The 24,540-nt window shown below is 38.8% G+C and overlaps 1 protein-coding gene, 1 long non-coding RNA gene and 1 pseudogene across 3 annotated transcripts in view; 1 reads left to right on the forward strand and 2 right to left on the reverse strand.

Moving 5' to 3' along the window:
- Nucleotides 1-22,817, forward strand: LOC139129650 (protein SSUH2 homolog; annotated as a pseudogene).
- LOC139129659 (uncharacterized) overlaps nt 1-24,540 on the reverse strand; it is a 152,134-nt gene that overhangs the window by 84,161 nt on the left and 43,433 nt on the right. The window lies entirely within an intron of this gene.
- LOC139129666 (uncharacterized) overlaps nt 1-24,540 on the reverse strand; it is a 396,232-nt gene that overhangs the window by 4,166 nt on the left and 367,526 nt on the right. The gene's annotated exons all lie outside the window — the stretch shown is intronic.

Consider the following 24,540-nt stretch of genomic DNA (forward strand, 5'->3'; position numbering starts at 1 on the left):
GATACGTATAGGTCTATTGAACGAGCTTACCTCGGCCCTAAGGTAAATGTATGGCCCAGCAGGGTTAGGGAGAACGTACACCCGCCGCCGTTAATTAATTATTTAAGAAGCAGGGAAAAATTATTAACTGACCATGGAGCCGAATCCACAGCAATACTCGGACGATTTACCAGGTAAGGTTCTCGTGATTGTATATGCTTTATAATGTGACCTAAATATGCCTCCATAGCGATTAACTTGTGTTGTGTCTTAAGTGAGGCCATGGCAGATCGACCGCGATTGACCGAAAATTTGACACTATGTTCGAGTGTCAACTTGACAATCCATGGGAACTTCTGTGTGTAATTTGAACCCAGAAATGTCGATTCGAACGGCGGCTGCACGCCGTTTGCCGTGCTCGTAATCCGTCAGGTGTCATTCAGTACAAATTTAAGACATGGTTCACTCTTGAAATAGTCGTTTTGAATACAACACAAGCGTAAATCAAATATACCGTACGTGCCGCACGTATGGACCATCTCTGCCGACAAAATTCAGCGTTAAATCATAGACCCTCCAGGGTCTATGGTTAAATGCAACAATACACGTATCTATAAACATGTAAAAATTATATAGCACTCCTGTGTTTTGACATGCTCAGTGTAAATTTAGTGTTATCGTCAACTTGGTTATAGACTACACGTCTGACGTTATTTTTTTTCGGAGGTTCCTACGATACGTTTGATTGAAGTTCAAAGTGTCAGGAATCCGTCTCTCTGGGCAGTGAAAGATTTCTTCTGATATCTTGAAACCATATAAAATTTTCAAGTCGGTTTTCCCTACGCACATCGCTTGAAATAACCCCTGTCACAGGGATTGTGGTCCGTGACACAAAGCTTCTTTTGGCGACCAAACTCCGGGCGCTCGGTCGACACAAATGATCAACGTTAACATCTGACCTCCGCGACAGTCGCGCAGAATAGTGACCCGCTTTGTTTCCTATACATGTAGGCCTACACACTTCACTGCGAAGTTCAATGCGATACACAATAGGATTGCTCTCCGCACACACACTCAAATATCAATCCGTCATGGTGACCTCATTAAGGTCACATACGTGCATCGATTCTTTGCCGTGGGAGTGTCAATAATGTTATTATAAACCGTTTAGGGACTGGACACAAATTACAGGGGGGGTGGGCCGGTGTTTTTTGGGGGTGGGTCGCCATTTTTCGCGCAAGCATTTTTGAAGGGTCATAAAATTTTGTGCAAGCCTATGGGGGAGGGTCACCTTTTTTCATGCATCAAAGCTGAAATTGAATGTGCATGTTATGGAATACTGAAAAAGAAAAAATACCTCCTGGCACTTTCATTTTCTGCCATTACCATTTTCGGCGCGCCCTTCGGGCGCAAATTCAGGTATAATAAACAATGTATTGATGATCTAAGCAGCCACATTGATTTAAGTTGTCATGATTTCTACTTATTCAACACTATTGTGCATAACTGTCCCCTATAATGACTCTTTCAATAACAATTTGGGAGATTACTTATTTGACATCATTCTCCCATTGACAATACATTGGGTATAGGTCTGTGTCAAACGTTCATGTCGCTGTATGTACATTTTTTAATTTTTTGAGGACATTGACAGAATACAAACTGTTCAGAATAGTGCATAGTGTCATCAATAACAACTGGAGCTTCAGGTCGAACAACTTTTGAATAACAATTTAGGATCAGATAACCTATGAGTTATTTGTAGTTTCCTCATAGCCTACAATGTATAGTGAATCAACATTTGTGAAATTCCAAAATCAAATTTCTTGCACAACCATTGACTTGAAACCACTCTAGTCTAATCATGAATATCAATACTAATAATTAGGTGTACATAAATGCACAGGTTTACCAAGTTTTGTATTGGAAAAAAATTATTCATAGTTTCAACATAGACTGCCATGTATAGTGAATGGACATTTCAGTGAAATTCCAAAATCAAATTTCTTGCACACCCATTGACTTGAAACTACTCTAGTCTAATCATGAACATTAATACCATAATCAGTGTACATAAATGCACAGATTTTCCTATTTTTGTATTGGAAAAAATTATTCACAGTTTCATCATAGACTGCCATGTATAGTAAATCGACACTTAAGTGATATGCCAAAATCAAATTTCTTGCACAACCATTGACTTGAAACCACTCTAGTCTAATCATGAACATTAGTACCAATAATTAGGTGTACATAGATGCACAGATTTACCTATTTTTGTATTGGAAAAAAATTATTCATAGGGTTTCACCATAGACTGCCATGTATAGTGAATCAACATTTCGGTGAAATTCCAAAATCAAATTTCTTGCACACACATGGACTTGTAACCACTCTAGTCTAATCAAGAACATAAATATCAATAATCAAGCATACATAAATACACAGATATGCCAAGTTTTGTATTTAAAAAAAATTATTCATAGTTTCTTCATAGACTACAATGTATAATGGATCCACATTTCACTGAGCGAAATTCCAAAAACAAAGTTATTGTACACAGATGCATGTGTTACCACCCTCGTCTAATCAAGCAAATTATGTCAATTATTTAGGGTCATATATACACAAATAGTGCATATTTTTAATTCTGAAAATTTTTTTTACAGTTTTGTCATAGACTCCCATGTATAGTGGATCAACATTTTATGCGAAATTCCAAAAACAAAGTTATTGTACACAGATGCACATTTTACCACACTCTTCTAATCAAGCACAATTATGTCAATTATTCAGGGTCCATATATGCACAAATAGTGCAAATTTTTAATTCTGAAAATCTTTTGACAGTTTTGTCATAGACTCCCATGTATAGTTTTGTCATAGACTCCCATGTATAGTGAATCAACATTTTGACAGAAATTCCAAAATCAAATATCTTGTTCACATGTGCACTTGTAAACAACCCATGCTAATCAAGTATATCTATATCAGTTATTAAACATCTGTATATGAACAGATATAGCTAGTTTTATACTGGAAAATACACGTTCGTAGTTTTCTTATAGTCGACTACATGTATAGTGAATCAACATTATCGATAAAATCTAAAAATTACATTTTTTGTACAGGCATGCACTTTTTACCTGCCACTTCAAGCAAAGTACATTTACATGAATAACACACATATGATTTGATATTTTTTGATATCGTTATATCGGCCACATTTTGCCTTCCTTTCGGGAGGGCCACTTAAAAAGTATAGTAAGTCAGAAGGGGGTCTTTAACACATTGCGGGTTTTTTTGGGGGGTATTGAGTAACAGGGGAGGGTCACTTATTTTCATGCACGGATAAGGGGGAGGGTCACTAATTTTTGTGCATGAACTTTTGAAGGGTCACTATTTTTTACGCAGCGGTTTTTCGAAAAACACCGGCCCACCCCCCCCTGTAATTTATGTCCAGTCCCTTATTAAATATTAATAAGCAGCCAGTAGCTGACATGACTAAGAGTATTAATTTGAATAGTAAGTAAATACAATTTAATTTTCAAAACCCTGAACGATAAGTATATTAACTCTTGAGCAGCGAATGACATGATGATGACGTCGACAATGGCGCTCCAAGTATCTGAACAGTCTTAGGATGTCACGTGTTCCCAGTCGTCAAGGAATCTCGTTTAGCATTGGCGTTTCAAAATATAATGTACAATACATACGACGCCCTTGAATTTGGAACTTCAGGCGCTGACATTCATAAGATACGCCACACAAGCTGTATATAACTAATCCTGCAGGACACAACCTATCACTCACTCAGGCTGAAAAAATAGAGCACCCCTAAAAAATTCCCCGACAATATATGCCCAGTATATTATTATTCCGGCACAGTATATGTGCGGCAAACGGAGATGAAAGAGGTATTGCCATAGCAACAAGGGAATCCGAACTACTCCATCCGCGCGTTTGACAGTTGTATAAATATTTACACATTGTCACCTACTCTGCAGTCGAAGAAAAAAAAACAGCATTCAAACATACAAATACATAACAGTGCACAAAGGGTAACAAACAGCGCTAGTTGTATAATGAAGCTCGGCTCGGCAACGGGTGACTGCAGGTTGCCATTGTATGTGATACTACCCTAGACTTCGAAGACCAAAACTGATAGCTCAATATTTCTTATTGGTTACGATCAAATTAATACATGCCATTCGTCCATATTATTCTTCCTCGCGGAAAAGATGGCCACAAGAGATGAAAACATTAATTTACATGCCTCGTATATTGGTCGAACGCTCCATAGGATTCTATACTTACTCGTCGATGACGTTGCGGGCCGCATGACCATTATTGGACTATCGTCCGCTCGCACTAACTCCGATTTCCGGGGAATATAAGCTACTCGGACAAGAGACCTTGGCAATCGAAGATGTCATTTGACTTAAAGTGATACGAAACTCTGTTCAACTTGGCAACTTTTGGATTTAAAATTATAAATCTCATGTTTAAATAGGAAAACCGGTTTCTAGAAAATTATGCATAAAAATCGATTAATATATCAATGCGCCATTCGACGACAAAAATCGTTCTATTTTTTTAACAGATTTTCGTCTTAGGCCGAACAAAAAAATTTGTGCTGTTCCGATAACCCGACATATCCTATGTTTTACCTGCTGACCCTTAACTTTTTAGAGCTACGTAAATACGGAGGCAAAAAAGGAAAGAAAAACACCGTAAAATCACGCGTTCGTTACTTGGCATTTGATTTTTGCTTGAACGAGGATGTCTTTTATGTTTTTTTTCCTTTTATATGTATGACACATTTTTCTGGAAATGTTGTGGCCAGTGTTTGACCGTCCTGAGCCCCTGAAAAATGCATATTTAAAATTAAAAATATTTTGGAAAAAAAATTCCTGCCCACCTACCTACCCTATTTTTGAAAACCGTGTAATCGGAACAGCATAATTTATTTATTTTTTTAGCCTTACATGGAAAAAAAGTATATGAAGGTCACTTGCGAATAAGTAAACCCAATTTTGGAGTGAAAACTATGTTATAGAGGCATAGAATCATTATAGCCCAAACAAGGGACCTACGTATACTATACCCTCGGGACACAGACAAGATTTGCCCTGCTCAAGTCGGACAAATGGTCTACTACCCTCGGGCACATAGTCCCTTGTTTGTACTATAACTTGCAACATGTTCTGCCCTTATTGAGTCACTTTATATTGTGATCCTACCATACGAAGCTTGACCAGAACTGGTCGACGGTACACGACTGGCCGCTGAAGGTAGTATGCGCCTCGAAAGTGAAAGACTTCAAAACTTTATTGCTAGAACTTCCCTCAATTGATATTTTAACCATTACTTTCAAAATGAATAATAAAAATTGGGGGTCACCGTGTAAATTTTGGTACTAGAGATATAAATTACCCAAGATTTACCGATATTTGAAATTCAAAATGGCCGCCATCCCTGTGTTAATTCTATGGAGAAAAATAAAATTTTCGAATAAAGACGGTTAATAGTTTTCTTACACCAAGAGCTTTGGAATGAACCCGCACAGGAAAAAAGTTTGAGAGTCCTAATACTTGCCCTGGAGGCGCATTCTACCTTAAATGAACAATACTTGTCAGCACCCTCTCAGAAAAATACGGTTTCTCGTTTCTGTGCAACACATGGCGCCATCGAGGCGCTTGTGATAAAACTTCCACCGACAAATCTTCGCATGACATCGGAACTGTCAAGATACCTTCAACTTCTACGAACGGTTCTAATAAAAGCCCTTTTCCATAAATATGCTTTGAAAATATCTTGCGTTGGACGTAGCACGTCAGTGTCGTTGGCCATGCAGATCGACAAACACCAGGTCGGACATGTTGGATTGGCGGAAGTAAATGGGAATATTTCAAGAGACCAGCCAGCGGTGCTTTAAAAGTTGCGTGTCAGATTTCGTTTTCTTTGTCAGTCCAAATCGCCTCAGGTGCGGCTAATGCAAGGAGGTCAGGGGTCACTGGAAGATACAATGGACGAGTTTCTGTCGTGAAATGATTTGGCTCTTAAATCTGATCAATGACGTAATTATGCTATTACTTGGCTTCACTGCCTGTCGACAAGCTTTAAAGAATGTGAGAAGAATGATGGTAGGTTACAGGCAATAGAATCCAGGACACCATTATTGTCACATTGTGTAATGTTTATTGGTTTGTTGTCAAATAGTGAACCACGAAATCAATTGCAGTGTTGACCTACGTGTCGCAGACGTATGATATGGTCGATTTTTGAGCCGATAAGGATACGTGCGAAAAAAGGTCTCGGGTAGGCCCTATCATAATGGGCAAGTCGCACACGACATTTTAACAGAGTACTGAACAAACTAAAACACAAGTGGTCTACTGCATCTTGGTTAGGCCAAAAAAATAAATAAATAAATAAAATAAGATAAAAAAATAAAAATAAATAAATTGTGCTGTTCCGATAACATGGTTTTAAAAAATAGGGTAGGTAGGTCGGCAGCGATTTTTTTTCAAAATATTTTTATTTTCAAATATGCATTTTCAGGGGTTCAGGGCGGTCAAACACTGGCCACAACATTTCCAGAAAAACATATCATACATATTATTAAGCTTAAATAGAATAGAAACATAAAAGACATCCTCGTTCAAGCAAAAATCAAATGCCAAGTAACGAACGCGTGATTTTACGTTTTTTTCTATTTTTGTTTTTATTTCCGTGTTTATAAGTAGCTCTAAAAAGTTTAGGGTCGGCAGGTAAAAAATTGTGTAGGTCGGATTATCGGAACAGCCCATTTTTTTTTTTTGATCTGCCCATGGATGTAAAAAATAGAAGGATTTTTTACATCCATGTTCTGCCTTAGCTCTATTGTAAAGTAGACGGTAATAAGTAAGGCCAAAATAGAACAGGTTTTGTTTCTGATCCTTGCGCGCGTCGATCTAGACTAGCCGCGTCAAAACTTTTGTTCCACGTTCGCTTGAAAAAAATCCCGGTAAAAAAATGACAGTGCGATGAACACAGTTTTGAACACATCTGTCGGATTGCACATGCGCAGTGTACGTCATGAACCGAGAACAATAGCAACGTACCTATCATCCGTTGCCGAGCCGAGCTTTATTATCGATCAAACAATGCTGCAGATCACGATTACACATGCGTGGTGCAAGCATGGATCCTCTCGCTCAAGGTTCTTTGATGTAACTAAACATTCCTGGGCGTACCGTTGTTCTGTGTCGGACGTCGGATCCTGTCACAGAACGATGGAAGCTATCAGTGCAACAAAAAAACTGCATCGCCGCATCATTGTGCAAGAAACCTGGGATGAGAAACAAATAATAATACTATTTTATTTCTTGCTTGGAAATGTAGGATTTACATCACATTTGTGGCAATAAAAATGTAACACAAAAATAAGTTCAAACTTTTATTCAATAAAGATAAAGTAATATGTGCTTTCGGGGAGCCTACTATGTGTCTTCACGCAAGCGACGACTAGAGCACCATTTTATCTCGCAGGTCACGTGACAAAGTGATCTGATCGGGCCCGGCAGAGCCTCGAAGCTCAGTGAATAAGATGTCAGTGAGGGATAGGAGAAATGATCGTGGAGAGAGATGATTTGAACGCGCATGCGCTACTGCCGTTGCAATTAGATTTACAATGCAGATTACCGTGACGATAACTGCTGTACAATCCCGTTGCGCGTTATTTTTAATGATCGTGGTCACAAACCGTTATTATATCATCTAGACTTGTCCCAAGTCTGTAGGCTTATTATATCCTTCACAGAGCGATAAATTCAGCGAAGTATGGCGTTGATTGTAAAGTGATTACGAAATCCACAGCTTGTTATAGAACACATGTGTCGTCGACTAGCCTGATTTTATCACAAAATACCGGGAATTTGGATATGTTGTATGGTGGTCTTTATTTAGAGGTTATAAACGGCAAGCGAGGGTATTTGGTTGCGGATATAAGACCTCTGGGCTGAAAATTAGCATATTTGGGTGAAATAATCACCTCGCTTCGCTCGGTGATTATTTCCCGCCAAATATGCTAATTTTCAGCCAGAGGTCTTATATCCGCAATCAAATACCCGAGCGCACCGTTTATAACCTCATTATAATATGTTGAAGTTAAAAAACAAGTGCACAATTTCGTTATTTAGGGCCTAAGGTGGAACAACAGTTCAGGAGCGCCCAGCCTCATACAAACTCTAAAAAAGAACGTTTCAGAACGCGCGCGCGTGCACAGTTGCATGCATAAACTACGGTTACGCAACGCATCGATATCGCGATTAGACATCGAACTTGAAGAATTTTTCTTAAAAAAAGCGCTCATAAAACTTTAAAAAATTGTGATGTACGGTTGTTACACAGACTCCGCTGCTTACAGAAACTCTTCATATTTTGGTTCGTCAAGCTGCACTAGCCTAAAATTTAACGATCAAAAACAATCTGAAGCCATAGACTTGTTCGACATTACGGCGCGTTGAACTCTCAAGTTGGCGTTCGAAATTTGCGCGAGCTCAAAAATGTTACGCGGCGCGCAGGTCTTCTTGTTGAGAATATAACCCCGGCTCCAGCCAATCAGATTGCCGGATTCCAGCCAAGCATATTATAATATGTGATTATAATATGCTTAGCTGTAATCCGGCAATCTGATTGGCTGGAGCCAGGGTTTATATCCTCAATAAGAAGACCTGCGCGTCGCGTAACATTTTTGAGCTCGCGCAAATTTCGAACGCCAGTTTGAGAGTTCAACGCGTCAACGCGCCATAATATCGAACAAGTCTACGGCTTGAGATTGATTTTGATTGTTAAATTTTAGTCTGGTGCAGCTCGAGAGACACAAATGAAGAATTTCTGTAAGCAGCGACGACTATGTGACAACAACACAATTTTTTAAAGTTTTTTGAGCCTTTTTTCAAGTTATACCACTCTCCGCCTCGTGCCCATTGTTCTAACCATGCTCTCTAATTTCCATAACCGAATATTTTATTATATACCACCTGGCTTTCTTTTGTTTAAAAAGTGTCCGATTTACAAGTTCTTTTGTTTAAAAGTGTCCGATTTACTAGTAAATCGGACAGTTCTTTTGTTAAAAACTGTCCGGTTTACTAGTAAATCGGACACTTTTAACAAAAGAACTTGTAAAATGGACACTTTTTAAACAAAAGAAAGTCACGTGGCGACGAGTAAAAAAAACAAATGCGAGACATTATACCAGAAGAAATTTATTTCACCATTAGTACAGAGTAAAGACACTTTAAAAGAATCACCGGACTGAATAATTTTGCACGACTGTACATCTCAAAATCAATTACAGGTCACCGTGAAATAACGGTATTGATTGCAAATATCACTTCTGTGTTAAGGTTATTGTTACCACGATCATTCGAAGCTGAAATTTAAGACTTCAAAGTCAGTTATCAACACTGAATGTAGAGGTTTCAGTCGCCTTTGGTAAAGTTAAATCTAGCGACAGGCAAACACACACGCAGTACCACAGTCATTGTGGATCTACACGTATTTTTTTTTGTACTTGCAGTTTCTGTTGCGCCTTTCTCTGACTTGGCTGTGTAGCTTGGTCTTCCGATTGTGGCCGTTAGCACTGGCGTGACAGGGGGACTTTTCTTTTCCATCTTTGGCTTTGGTAGTTGAAGTGCACCGGATACAGCTTTCATTTGTACTTCATCCGCCATATCGATATACGTAGAGCGACTCGGCAATTGCGTGTATGCTGCTCAAAGTTTTCGACCCAAATGAGCAAAGCGTGACTCTAACGTCGATCTGCAAACACCTTTTGACTTCATTCACCAACCAATAAATCAAACTTATTCATACAATTCAAATCAAACCAGGTGCTCAACACGTCATCGCACTACAATAGCAACACATGTCAACTTTGTTTTATCCAATCATGGGTTATTTTTTTATACTTTCGTTCAACAAGGTGTCAAAACGCGTCAATGTTTTCCTGCCAAAGTTTCAACTTGCACTGCACTAAAATTACAAATAAAAACTTTCGGCGTGCAAACAAGGCTCTAAAACTCGGCAAATTCGTGGTATAACACGGTCAGCGAACTCGTAGTCGGCGGTTTACGGAATTTAACGGTACAGTTTGCCATAAAACTCCTCGGCCCTGCGGGCCTCGGAGTTTTACTGGCAAACTGTACCGTTAAATTCCGTAAACCGCCTCCTACTCGTCCGCTTACCTATAGTAATTCTTCAATTCGTTGTCGCAATAATATCGTGCGTTACCTTACCGTATTTTATTGAATCAACTGTGCACGCGCGCGTTCTGAAACGTTCTTTTTCAGAGTTTGTGTGAGGCTGGGCGCTCGTGAACTCTCGTTCCAACTTCGGCCTAAAAGAACCACAATTGTCCACTTGTTTTCAACTTTAGCATTTTATAACGAGGTTATAAACGGTGCGCTCGGGTATTTGGTTGCGGATATAAGACCTCTGGGCTGAAAATTAGCATATTTGGGTGAAATAATCACTCGCTTCGCTCGGTGATTATTTCCCGCCAAATATGCTAATTTTCAGCCCAGAGGTCTTATATCCGCAACCAAATACCCTCGCTTGCCGTTTATAACCTCTAATTCTAGGCCAGGGCTCGAAAATAACTTTTTACACTAGTACTGGTAGTCCACTTGGGCTACCATTTTCTGAAGTTGGTAGCCCAGTGACAATGGCTGGTAGTCCATGAATATTTTAGTTTAGGGATACTGTACTCGTCCGAGTATAAGCCCCGGTTCAGCAACACAAAATAGCAGTAAAACTAGGGCTTCAACTCGAGAAACCCATGTTATGTGTCACGAACGCTTAATTTATGGTAATTTATGTACATTTTAACACTTTCTATCACTTTCAAAATCGGCTTACACATCCAAAGAAATTTTAACTTGAGTAAAGAAAAACAGAAAAAAATATTCTCATGATTTTTATGAACTGGCATGCCTTGTTACACCCGAGCCTCTCTATACAGAACGTAATATGTTGATACTGATCGACAACCATAGATAAAAGACAGCGAAACTCAGCAAAGCTTAACTCATACAGTGTTTGTATTACTATTTCAAATCAAACTGAGTACACAATCTCTTGATAGAGAAGTAACAGTTTTGTGAAATTTCAGCATCAAAACTCCAAAACTTGACACAAGTGCGTCTTGTATGCTGCCGACCAACAGCATAGTGTGAACTGGCATGCGGACTGCACACGGAAAAGCGACTCAACATCCTAGTATCAAACGCTCGGCACCTTGTGAAAACAACAACATAACAATGAAAATTTTAACAGTCACCAGAAAAAAACTCTTCACAGATGAAATGATAATTGCTTCAAACAAATGAAACTGCATGTTGACTGCATTTAGCTCGTCCCAAAGTGACGGACATCGCACGCCAAGTATTTCCATTCCCAGGCTTTGGTAGTCCGTGTGGGCTCCATTTCATGGACTTTGGTAGCCCCAAGGAAAAGTTGGTAGTCTGTGGACGCGGGACTACCGCAAATTTCGAGCCCTGTAGGCCATCGGCCCAATACACTTCACAATAAATTAAACTTTACAAAACTGACAGGAAAAGCAATCTGACAAAGTACTTAATAATTTAGCTATCATATATTCTCTTAATGTCATCGCATGAAATACAAATGCTGCTAAACGCTGTAGTGTAGAAGTGTCCTCTGAAGACATTAAAAGATAAAATTTTCTTTCAGATGGTGGATTGAAGTAAAACGGTGGAATGTATTTATTTCTTATGTTGTCAAAAAAGGGGCAAAGTAGGACAAAATGATACTACTCATATGTGTAACTTATCATTGCTGTGAATCAGCCATGTATCAGTAAATTTGAAGCTCATAACTTTTATATGATGTACTGAAATCAAATAAAAGATGTCATAAATTTGACATTACGAGTACATTAATTTTGGGTGGCAACACAACAGCGTATCGTACGATGACCCCTAAATATTAATTCAAAATATAAGTGGCCCTGAAACCATAATTTGCTGTCGTTGTTACGTGAATACTGCGATAGTTTTGATGGCGGTATTCGTCAAATAGCAGTAAAAACTGGACTTTGTCTCATGTTTCTTAACACTGTTCACTGCAGAAGATACGAGAATGAAATGTGTAATTCACGCGAAGTGGCAGTAGATATGGAGAATATCTTTTCGTTCGCGTCAAGCCTAAGTTTTAGGGTGTTTTCACAATCCTATCGATTTAGTTCGGGCGATGAGAACGGATCTCTGACGCTAACGTGTCATCGTGGTCGTGGAGACCAAACTTGTTTACGTTTAACTATGACAACCGACCTATTTAGATGTGAACGATACGAACAGCAAATATTTTATCATGTCAATACTCAAACAAAATATGATATATAACTTTATTATTTCGAAATTGTACACATTGTCATAGTGAAACACCGATGGGATGTATGTATTGTAAACAAATGACAAAGACAGATAGGCCCACAGGATGATACCGTTGACATTACTGAGGTAAAGTTCAAGCTGCCAGAAGTAAAAAATGTGTGTGTAGTCAAGTTTACAGAATAACACATGAACTTTGTGCGTTTATTGTTATACGAGACGTATCGATCATATTTATCAGGAACATAAAAAATAAAGTGCAAACAACCAAATCACACAGAGCCTGCATTTTTCGTCCGATTTGTGTTAAAAAAGTCGTTAAGTCAAATTCTTTATAATAGTTTCATTATTTGGTCCAATAATATGTATGCATCCCCTATACTTAGGGTTTTGGAAAGCGCCATCAGCCGACATGTTTTGTAAATTTTTGCTCCGTCCCTGACACACGCTCGCTGATACAAGTTGGTCTGCTGTCCCCCAAATAACGTCGAATGTCCCATGTCCAGCTTGTCAACACTGCCTTACGTGTATAATGTACAGAATTATTGTTTGCTAAATGGATTCTGGTCCGGAGTAGAATTCATATGTTGGCAAAAACATATTGTAAACAACGTATTGCGCTTGCAAACTAGTATTTTAACATTCAACATGGCGTAGGCAGCAAAAGTTAAAATGTAATCGGTTCTGTATAGAACACAAATGTTGAAAATATCAAAAGTTAGGCCACCGGCGGTTGTCCCTTTAAACCACAAAGTATTCGCTATGACAGGCCGTATTCTCTCTATAAGAATGACAGTCTTTCAACATCTCCATAAAAGAATTGCATTTAAGTTATGAGAATTTTACTAATGATGTGTTTTATGGAAGAAAACGACAACCTTGCTTCCTGATGATAAACGAAACAATATTGAGATTGCAGGTGACAAAATAATGTTTTGTCAGGGTTTTACATGACGCGCATTTCTGCGTCCTTTACGCATAAAACCGGACCCAGGACCCCTCAAAAACTAAACTACGCGTCCCTTCGGACGCAGAAATATCTGTTGCTGGTGTATATCTCGCGAAGCCGCTGAACACGTAAAACACATCCCAGTAAACCTTACCGACCCCATACTTTAATAGAATGCTCCGTAGTGCATTGGCCTCCACTGTTTGATGACCAATGGTACCCGCGGAAACAAATTTTACTACCGTAAAGTGACTTTCAAAATGTAAACTGATTCTTAATTGGTCGATTTCTTGTTTGCGGCGATCAATACATGTTTATATGCATCATGGCGGGTCGTGTCAAATACCCAAAACAAGCCGATCTGCGAAAGTTTTTCGACAGCCGCAGCAACCAGCACGATGTAGGTTTGGTCGAGGCCGAAACAGCAGCTACGCCATGCGATACTGATACATCAGATCCCCCGGCCAAGTCAGCAAAATTACGAACATTCAACAGAAGTTGGCTCAATAGATTTAAATGGCTTCGATATTCTGAAGAGCGAAACGTCATGGAATGCGATGTATGTTTGAAATCGAATGTTACATGCCCGTTCACGGAAGGTTGTTCTAATTTTCAACATTCAACTCTCACTCGTCATCAGGACTCGAAAAGTCATCTCACAAGTGTTAAAATCCTAAGCTTGAGGTCACAATTTACTACCGCTCGCAAATCTGCAGAGGACCGGCAGGTGCAGGGTAAACGAACTCGAGGCGTACGCTGCACAATTACGTACTGTTTATCTGATCGCTAAACGTGACCTTCCATGCGATGTATTCACTGACATCATGCATCTACAGAATCTGAACGGCTTAGACATTGAATATTACAAACTTCCGCAGATAGTTATGGAGTTTGAAGAGTGTATTCAACGTGTGATCGAGAAGTCCCTGATTGATAGCATACATGCAAGTGATTTCATCGGTATAATGTTGGATGAGACTTGTGACAATACATAACCGTTCATAAGAAACTTGCCATATATGTTCGATATATTCAGAATGGCGAGGCGAATGTTTCTTTCCTCGTAACCAGCAAATTGCCACTGCTGCAGGGATCGAAAACGCCTTGATTGAATTTTTGACTAGGAAAGAAATCTGTGACGCGGCCGTAGACAAAATATATGGACTGGAACAGACGGGGCGGCCGTAATGACCGGTCGTTTGAACGGGTTGGGTGCAAAATTAAAAGCCAGAAATCCCAACCTTGTTCAAGTGCATTGTGTTGCACATCGATTGAATCTTGCTGCTTCTCAAGCAGGCAGAGATATTGAATATTGCAAAGAATATCATAATATAATCCATTCATTGTATAAATACTTAATGACTCTAGTGTGAGATATGACAAACTTAGAGAAATTCAAACTCTGTTGAATGGAAAGGCGAAAACAAATTACTGAGCCTACATCTGTTCGCTGGTTGTCGGTTGAATCAGCTGTCAAGATGATTTTCATCAGTTTTGAGCCAATTGCCTTGGCACTTGCAAGTGACAAAAAAGGGGGAAAGGCTGATGGGCTGTGAAATTTGTCTCCAATTCATTGTTTCTGCTATTCACTGCCTTATTGATTGATGTCCTTACTGTGATTGGAATTTTGAGCCTTACATTTCAGAAAGATTCTGTCAACCTATCCCATATCAAAAAAAGTGTTCAGTCTATTAGGGACACATTGAATACAATGACTAATGATTCACACACTGTCAGAGAGTCTTTAATGATTTGGGTGATGTTCCTGGCAATGGTCAGAAAAACACATACAAAAACATTAAAATCACTTACAATCAGCCACTCAGACAGAGCTTCTGTAGTGTACGAGAAAATTATATCAACAAACTACTGCAGAATTTAGATTGCAGATTTCCAGATGATGAGATGCATATTCTGGAATGTTTTGATGTAATTCTAAACCCACACAGATATCCTGAAAATTTGGCCAACCTACCTGACTATGGGGTCAACCAGCTTGATCAACTGTTGAATCATCATAACAATACACCAGGTATTGATGCTGATAGAGCTAGGGCACACTTTCTTGTTTACAAACACTTCACAAGATCTCATAGGGACGCACTGAATTTTGATATGTATATCAAGCTGTTGCTAACTGATTTTACAGAGGAGTATCCTGATCTTGCCATTCTTGCTAAAATTGCTCTTTTCATACCAGTGTCCTCTGCCCCATGTGAGAGGGGCTTTTCAGTACAAAATGCCATTAAACAGAGGGCACGAAATAGACTCAATCCTCAAAGGCTTAATAGACTAATGTTCATCAAACTGGTTGGCCCCATCACAGATGATTTTGACTTCATAAACAATGCTAGGTTATTTGCTGAAGGAGCTGCTGGCAGAGTGTGAACTCAACCTACTGGACTTGCTGGGTGAATGCCATTTCAGAGTATGAAATTACTTACCTTCTTGTCAATTTGACAAATTTGAATACTTGTTCAAATTTCACAACTTTGTGAACTTGTCATTAAAGTTATGAGATCATTTCAATTATGAATAGTGTTCTTTGAATTGATCAATGAGGGACCTCAGTATGAACTAGAATTTTCATGTAAGAATAATTTTAAGAAATGCGCAACCATTTGCCGTGTGTTATAACACTAACTGAACACAGTGAAGACCATGGCATGGATGAAACAATAAAATATTCTTTTGAAATAAATTGGGACCCCCATATTTTGATGTAGGACTCCCATTTTCTAACACCAGGGGTCCCAGGGACTCTCAAAAGTAAAAAGTGATGTAAAACCCTGTTTTCTAATCTATTCCTTCCAGGTACGGTGCCAGACACAGCGCAGACGACGTCACCCCCACCGACGGCACCTCCTCCACCCTCAGCTTATAATGGAACGACCCCTAACCCACAAGGTGACTGGCAAACGCTGCAAATTTACACACCAGCCACGCCTGGCATGGCGCCCTCAACGCAACCAGGACGTAAGTGAAAAATACGAAGAATAAAATGGTTTTGGATTTTGCATACATTTTGTATATTTGTTTGCCCTGTTTCCTTTACAGTAATTTTTAGTGACCTCGTACGTCTACGTATCATTATATCGTCTTCTCTTACACGAATGTCTCGGATAGAAGCCCCACACAAGACCTAGATTTCGACAAAGCGCACAATTTCTTCTATTAATTTAACCAAAAAATGCAGTGGCTCATGCACACGATTAGGTGTTCCCTACGCGATCGCAAAACACACTGTGAGGTATGCTGTCGTTTCCTGCTGTTGCAAAACGTCCGTAACATTTGCTTGCTAGAAATTCAATGAAGAGGTTCTCGCTTCTACTGTCTATGGTTTTATCACGGTTTGGGTTGAATAATCGTGGTTTTATGGCGATGCGATCTGAATAACTTTGCCCCCGTTATCATTACAGCGTGGCAGCCCCCGGGTGGAGAAGCGAAACATCCGAGTTTCAACTGGGCTGACGCTCCTGATACCGAGGTTGAAGACAACGAGAACGCTATTGAACCGTCTTATCCGATGAACCAGGCTTTGCAGCCGATACCCGGATATGAGTTTACATCAGTCAAAGAAAGTGAGTTCTCTTATATGCAGATGAGGTTCTGAGCTGTTACTGCCACTTGGTCTGCGCATGTCCGCAACAATGTTTGTAGTGAGTGAAGTTCTGGATGTCGGACCAGATCTTTGATACAATCTAAAAGTTTGAGCAAAAGGATGTGTTTCAAGTTTTTATGTTTGAGTTTCTTATATGGCACATGAGCTGCAACTTTTGACATTATTTTCATGATTTTATATTTATATTTAAATTAGTTCATAGAAATGTTCTTACCAAGAGATGTTAACTCAGGTATAATTATCCAGTGGGACTGCATGGGGAGGTTTCAGTCAGACAAATAATAAACGCGTGTCGCACCAAAATATGGCCGCCTTCATAATAATACAGCTACATGATAGAACAGCGTAAATGATACATGTAATATTTTCGCAGGTAAACCGGTTGCCCCGCCGGCCCCAAACGCCTTCGTACAGACTGCCCCGGAAAACTTTACCTCGTAAGTGTAACTATCTTTATCTTGAAAAAAAAAAAACTATTTCAAGGAGCATACACAATAACTTCTTTTATTTTGTCTTTCTTAGAAATGAAACTGCCCATAACGACATGGCAGGGGAGTAGCCACATCAAACTGGAGTACACTTCCTGTACACCAGTCGGAGATTGTGTGTGGCCGTTCCGCTCCAAGACTTAAATTAACACTGTTTTTACGATTTTTCAGGGTGACAGATATTGACGACGATTCTGCAAAAGATGCGTTGATAAAGCACGTGAAAAGTCACTGTTGCTATGGCAAAAAACCAGCCCAGGAGATGACGATAGAATCCGTTGTACCGTCATCAGCGTATCATGTAAGTCGATATTTTCTCTTACTCGGCTATCGCTCAATCACATCGGACCATCGTTAAACTTTGAACCAATCAGAGAGAGGTTCTGCCAGTTTTACCCAATCATGGTGAGCCTCGTATTATGCAGTCGTGTAATGCCCACGCTATGTATTGATTCCATCCAAATTTCAATCTTCGATGCTACCTTATATGTTAGTAGTTATGGTATAAATGTACAAAGCTCAGATTCGAATGAACAAATATGTCACTGAAAATTTACGTGTTCATATACAACTGATTGCAAATTGAACACCTAACTAAGTTTTGGTAAAAACTTAACATATAGGTGTGGCAAAGTAGCACTGCCATGAAGGGGAGGGAGGGAGGGTCTAAATAGCAATTATTGGGAATAATAATTCAATGCCACTCACCTTCCTCAACACTTTTCTTTCAGTACACCATTTCTACGTTCTCAGAACAGCGAACAACTCTTCGTTTATTCGCACCATACAAAGGTAAGGTATTTTGACGATAAACCTAAATAAAATACTAAGTTTATACTTCAACATTTGCATTTTTAGAGTAATTCCCAGTGTAACCCATCAACACTTCTTAGTCTGTAGTATGTCAGAGTAGTTCGTTCTGTCGACTCAATCTTTGTACATTTTGCCATGAGCATTTTAATTTGACATTGAAATTTTGTTTGAGTTTACCAACACTAGCTGAGCCTCGGCTGAGGCCATTTTCAGATTAACTCCCGTGCCACAGACCGCCGAGGTAGTAGCGAGCCCTCTATCGTTCATATCCAGACTTTCTTTCGTCTCCCTCACGATCTATTTACAGTGGAATTTGATTGAGTGTCCGTTTGCCTTGCAGAGCTCGACGAGTCTACATGTTGCTTATCATTAGAAAGTAAACATTTGCAACAAATTGAGTCTTCGTCTTTGGTTGGTGTTAGATTACAGCGCGCAGCAAACGTTTCCCATACACTGTCTCGTCATGATCACTGCAGTCGTTTCAGCATGTCACTGACAACAAGCATAACACTGCACTACATGCACACCATCAGTTTTCTTTTAGGTGTTTACTTTAAATTGGGAACTTTATGAAGAAACAAGTAATTCTTTAAAAAAAAAACTTTCTTCTCCTCTCGATGTCAGCAATCACGACAACAGTTCCTTCAGCATGCAGTCTGTAGCATTGCGAGTGCAGTCTACTCTATCAACAAGTTTGACACGATACAACACTGAATATTGTCAACCAGAAAATGCTAAACACTCCTAAATGAAACTTTAATCCCGCTTTCTCTTTTGTCTCAGCTAAATGAAACTTTCTCAGTTGACACTTCTCTCTGAATTGACACTTCTCTGAGCTACAAAATAGACTTGAAGAAAAGTGTTGATTTTGCACAGGCAAGTGCAATTCAATCAACACGGTACATTTGCGCCATTGAATAACACACCAAGTGTTTCTGAAATAATTCACCGTATTTTGGCACTTAATTTCCCGGACGGCATCATACACGGCAACGGGTTAGCATGGAGGGGACGATGATATCTCTCTGCCTTCAAAATATTCTTTACCTTGCTGAAAAAATACAATGTTTCACTGTAATAAAACGCCCAGAGTCAGTCCGGTTGATGTTGAGGACTTTCCTGGAGATAGATCCGACACTCGAAAAATATGCCAGTGAGTTTTGTCTGAGTTATATTCCCAAATCAAGTACACAAAGCTGTAGCTGAAAGAAAACTTTGATGATGTGCTATAGCTATAGTGCGGTGTCAAGCTTGTTGTGCATGAGTGGCATGCTGAAACGACTGTCATTATTGTAGACGAGACAGTGTCTGGGAAACGTTCGCCGCGTGCGCTGTAATCTAACACCAAATACTCAATTTGTTGCAAATGTTTACTTTCCTAATGATAAGGAACATGTAGACTTGTCGAGCTCTGCAAGGCAAAACGGACACTCGATCAAATTCCACTGTAATCAATTTCAGGGGAGGACATCGAGAGAGCGGCACCGTCGGACCTCCAGCCGTATGGAACCTGGATATACCGCCAGATAGCATGTTCTATGAACACGAGAAAGTCGTCAATGTGCCTTACACGTCAACTGTGGATGTAAGTCAAGTCATCGCTCTCTCAATACTGAATATTAAGGTGGAATACTCACCGGGGACTGTAATTTTGAACTTTTACGTTTTTTGCAGTATCTTTCTTGTCTTCTGTTTGAAGCCTGTTGAATGAACTTATTTTTTTTACCAACCAATCTTGTTTTTTAAAAACTCGAAGACTGTCTGTACTATCTGTGCGAATATACTGCATGCAAATTTTATAGAGGCAACTCGAAAGACATCTAAATTAACAGTATTGTACAACAAAAAGTGTAGATGTAAACATTCATTCTGTGAGCATGGCATGTCTTTAACCCTTTGAGTGCTGTAATTTTCCCACCAAAATTTTTGTGCAACATTTTACCATTTTCTATGAATTTTTCTGTAACGTTTTTGATAATTTTGGACCAAACGGACATATCGTTTCATTGGCTAAAGTTTTTCATCAAAATTTTGGCAAAAATCGGAAAAAGTTTGACTTGGGTACATTTGATAAACTCTTTTTCTGATTGGTTCTACTGACTTTTTTATCTTTAAGGTATGCCATGGCTGTAACGGCCGCGGTTTTTGTAAATGTTACCGATGCAAGGGGCTGGGAAAAGTCAGATGTAAAAAGTGTAAAGGCAGCGTATGAAGAAGAAAGAGACTTGTCAACACTGCAGTGGCAAGGGAAAACGAATGTGAGAATTTTAGATGAGATCATTTACATATTTCCTTATATGGACGCCATGAGCAAATCACGTGACAAGGCTCAAATAATAATTTGCATGTCAACGTTCGTTTTACATGTATTAGACGAATCCCATGCAATCTATAATATTGACGCACAGAACTGAGATTATTATAAACCCGCGTCTGTAAATTATGGAGTTTGTCGTACAGTGAGTTTCTGAGTCGTCATCAGAGGCAAAATTTGACTAAAAAGGTTTATAATAATACCGTAAAGGTTATTCACAAATGGTCGGGATTGATGTCCTCGTACATCGTACACTTCGCTACACAATGTACCCTTATATTAATCCTAATATTTTTGTAAACAACCTAGTTTTTGTCATTCTCTCATGTACTTCTTTAATGGTCACCCTCATAAACACTATTGCTGACTTTGTTGTCTTTTGCATTCAACAGATGTTTTCGCTGCAATGGTCACGCGGTGATCACGTGCTCAGTCTGTGAAGGCTACAAACAACTCAGGTTTTACATTGTCGTCAAATCAAAATAGTAAGTTTTCGTTTGTCGATATTATACTGATGTGTGTGGACATTACAATTTCTATGCTCTAGAATCAAACAAAAAGCCATTCCATGCTTATTGTAAGAGGCATCTCCCTCTCTCTCTCTCTCTCTCTCTCCTCTCTCTCTCTCTCTCTCTCTCTCTCTCTCTCTCTCTCTCTTGCTGTTGTTGTGTGAGTGCGTCTTGTACGTTTCAAAAAGTTCAAATGCTGAACTCACAGTAACTGACAGCAAACATTAACGATCATTGACGATGACATATTTTGGAAATGTGAAATGAGTCTAGGTTACACGTTTCCTAAAGTAATATTGTGTTGTTTTGCAGTATCGTGCACAACGATGACCAGATTGAAGGCAAAACGGCTTTACCAAATAACCTGGTCCGTGACGTCGAAGGAGAAAATCTTTACAGCATTGAGGGTGATATGGTAAGTGTAATGTGATATAGTCTGTTGACAGCCTATAGATTTTACAGATGATTTCCTTCAAAGAGCTTCAATGCTCAAAAGCTCGTTCCATCCCTTCATAATTTTATTGGAACTCAATTAGATTTGTAGTTTTCTCGTTTATGTGTAGATTTTAGAACAGTCTTGTTCTACTTCTATCTCATCAATCAGTATGCTGTTTATCGACACATTGTGTATTTCATAACGTCATTCTTCAAGCATTCTTCAATTAAAATTTAAAATTCCAAAAATACAATGTATTTGCACTCTTGCGAGATGGATTAGCATTCCTTTAGCAATTATATCAACGAGCACTGTTTCGACATTTAAATTTTATGCAAATAATTTTTGTATCAGTCATGAATATTCATGTACTTTACATCTTGCTTTGTATATATCTGTCAAGTATGAAAGACACTGGAACATTATAACGTAAGCTAGGTTCTTCGACAAAGTCTTATGATATTCAAATTTTGAATATGAGCAGAAATGTGATCTTCAATTGAAAAAAAATGCCTAAAAACCCATCCCTGGGTGTGTTGTTTTACAGGTCAATCCCATCACGACGTTCCCTGTACAAGACATCAACGACATATCACGAAAGTTGGTGGAGAAACACAGAACGAAATGGACAAGTGAACGTATACTGAAACAGGTATGCACCATCGTGTAGTTGAACTTGAGTTTGTACGTCCGAATCACGCTAATTTGTTGTGAGATCGAGCTCCGTGTCCCATCCAACACCATGGTTACATGATAAAGTCCGAACTCAGCCAAAACCATTCCCTTGTGTTCATAGTCTGCGTATACATATCATTTGTCGCCTGAGGGCGCTCACCACGACGGAAAACGCCATGGGGGTGTGCGGACACTGTTTCTGCTATCAAGCAACAAAAATCAAATCTAAAAAGAAAACATTATTAACACCAGATCAACTGTTAAATAAAGAAATTTGTAAAATATAACACTCTATTAAACCTTTTCAACAAATATTTATTTACATATATGTATTTTTTGCTTTTTTTTACAGAAACATGGTCTGCGCGGAGTTCCAGTGTCTGAGGCTTCCTACACATGGAAAGAAAAGCCTGGAAAATTTTGGGTCTATGGCTACGAGCACAAGGTGTACTTCCCTAAATATCCACACAACTGCTGTTGCTGTTATTGCTGTACAATAATATAGGCTGTATCTGAGCTGTATGTAAATCATATGTAAATGATATGTAAATAGAAATATGTAGATAGTATGCACATTACAGCAGGTGTTACTGCAGTGTTTCAGAGTACCACACACAATATGAATCAGTCACGTGATTTACAATATGATCTATCTGTACTATTTTTTACAAACATGTAAATATCGTATGTAGTCTGGTATGTATACATTTCGTATCCTTCGCAATCTATCAACTTTGTTTCATTTGTCCAAAACTTTGTGAAATATTTTTTATGGGAAGGTTGTCATCTAACAGTCAAACCCGTTATAGTTATCAAAGACTAATTTATAAGATTTGGTCATGTTGCTGTACTTTTTTACCAAAAAAGGTGTATGTGCTTTATATAACATGGATACGACATTTTTGCGTTTATGTCGTCACTATATGAGTAAATTGTTAACTTTACAAAATGACCGCCATCGAGCTCCTTCATGTAGACTTTAGGCATGCGCACTGCTTGTATGTCCAGCGACAAAAGCTCCCAAGAAGAAGTGTGATGAACAGACGTTTAAATTTGCGTGCGTCGATTATCTGATTCAGTTTTCGTAAACATTTGAATAGCGAAATCAGTCGTCCCAGTTGCTGTAGGAAGACAGCTGTCTACTTTGACTTTGTAACAATATTTACACCCAGCCAAAATGCTGCAATGCAGCATGGCTTATCTTTCCGTCCGATTCTCGCGAACTTTGGTCACAGCGTACGTGTTCACATGAAACCAAGTATGCGATGTGTTTAGTGACGTAGAAGACGCAAGTTGTCTTGTATGTTCTGTAGTAGAAGTTTGCATTTTTCTGCTATTCTCCGAGCAGTCTTTTTAGTTTGTTTCCGCACTTTAAGGCATTTCTATCCTAAAATATTTTATTTTTACTTTATTTTTCATGTACGTAATTATGTTGATATCATGTAAACCAGTTAAATTTGTAAAAAAAACACACGGATCATTACAAATGATGTGTTCATTCCAATATCTGGTATCATGTGCTAATAACGAGAAGTGCAAAGTGTTATACTAAATGTTTTTGTAAATATTTGACATAAAAATCAGATTGTAAATTTTATATCAAGAAATGTAGTAGAAATTTGTGTGTTGTCATTTTTTTCTAGTATTTCTACCATTCCAAATTGTCACCTTTGTACACTGCAATGTTGTAATTACACATCGCATATCGCTTCGTTGATCAAAGATAATGCCAAACTAACTATGTCCTGTTTGAAAGCCTTTTTGTATACGAAGAGCTTGAAAAACTAAAGCAGAAGAAATTATCAGTTTCTATACATGAACATATACGATCACACACATGATGTTCTGTGTTGTTCATTTACATCGGTTCAATATTTTACTGATGGTAAATATGCTATGGGGCTTAATATTCCTCTATGAATCGTGTCATTTTGTACAATAGTTTCTTTTTAAAGAGTTTGTTGATTATCAGTGGTAAAACAGCTCACTGATGAACTGAAAACGTGTTTCCGGTTTATACATAGATAAAGTTACAACGTATCGGGAGCTGATTAACCGGGAAAATAGATGAGAAGGTGGTGTTTATTAGTGAAACTTGTCGTGTAATTAATGTTTTAACACTTTCACTGCGTAATTAATTTTTATACGTGCATTCCTGTGCGTAGTTTCCTATGGGTATATGGCCTTATAAATATTGATTTACATGCATGTGCTATATCTTTGTAACTATTTGAGTATTCGGGACAATTTTTCAGTGAGTATTGCAATATGACAGAGCATCATAAAAATGCACAAAAGGTCATGTGACACGCCTTGAAGATCACGTGATCATGGCGGCCATATTGGATTTTACAAAA

The sequence above is a fragment of the Ptychodera flava genome, chromosome 3 (assembly GCF_041260155.1).
Source record: "Ptychodera flava strain L36383 chromosome 3, AS_Pfla_20210202, whole genome shotgun sequence".
Lineage (NCBI taxonomy): Eukaryota > Metazoa > Hemichordata > Enteropneusta > Ptychoderidae > Ptychodera > Ptychodera flava.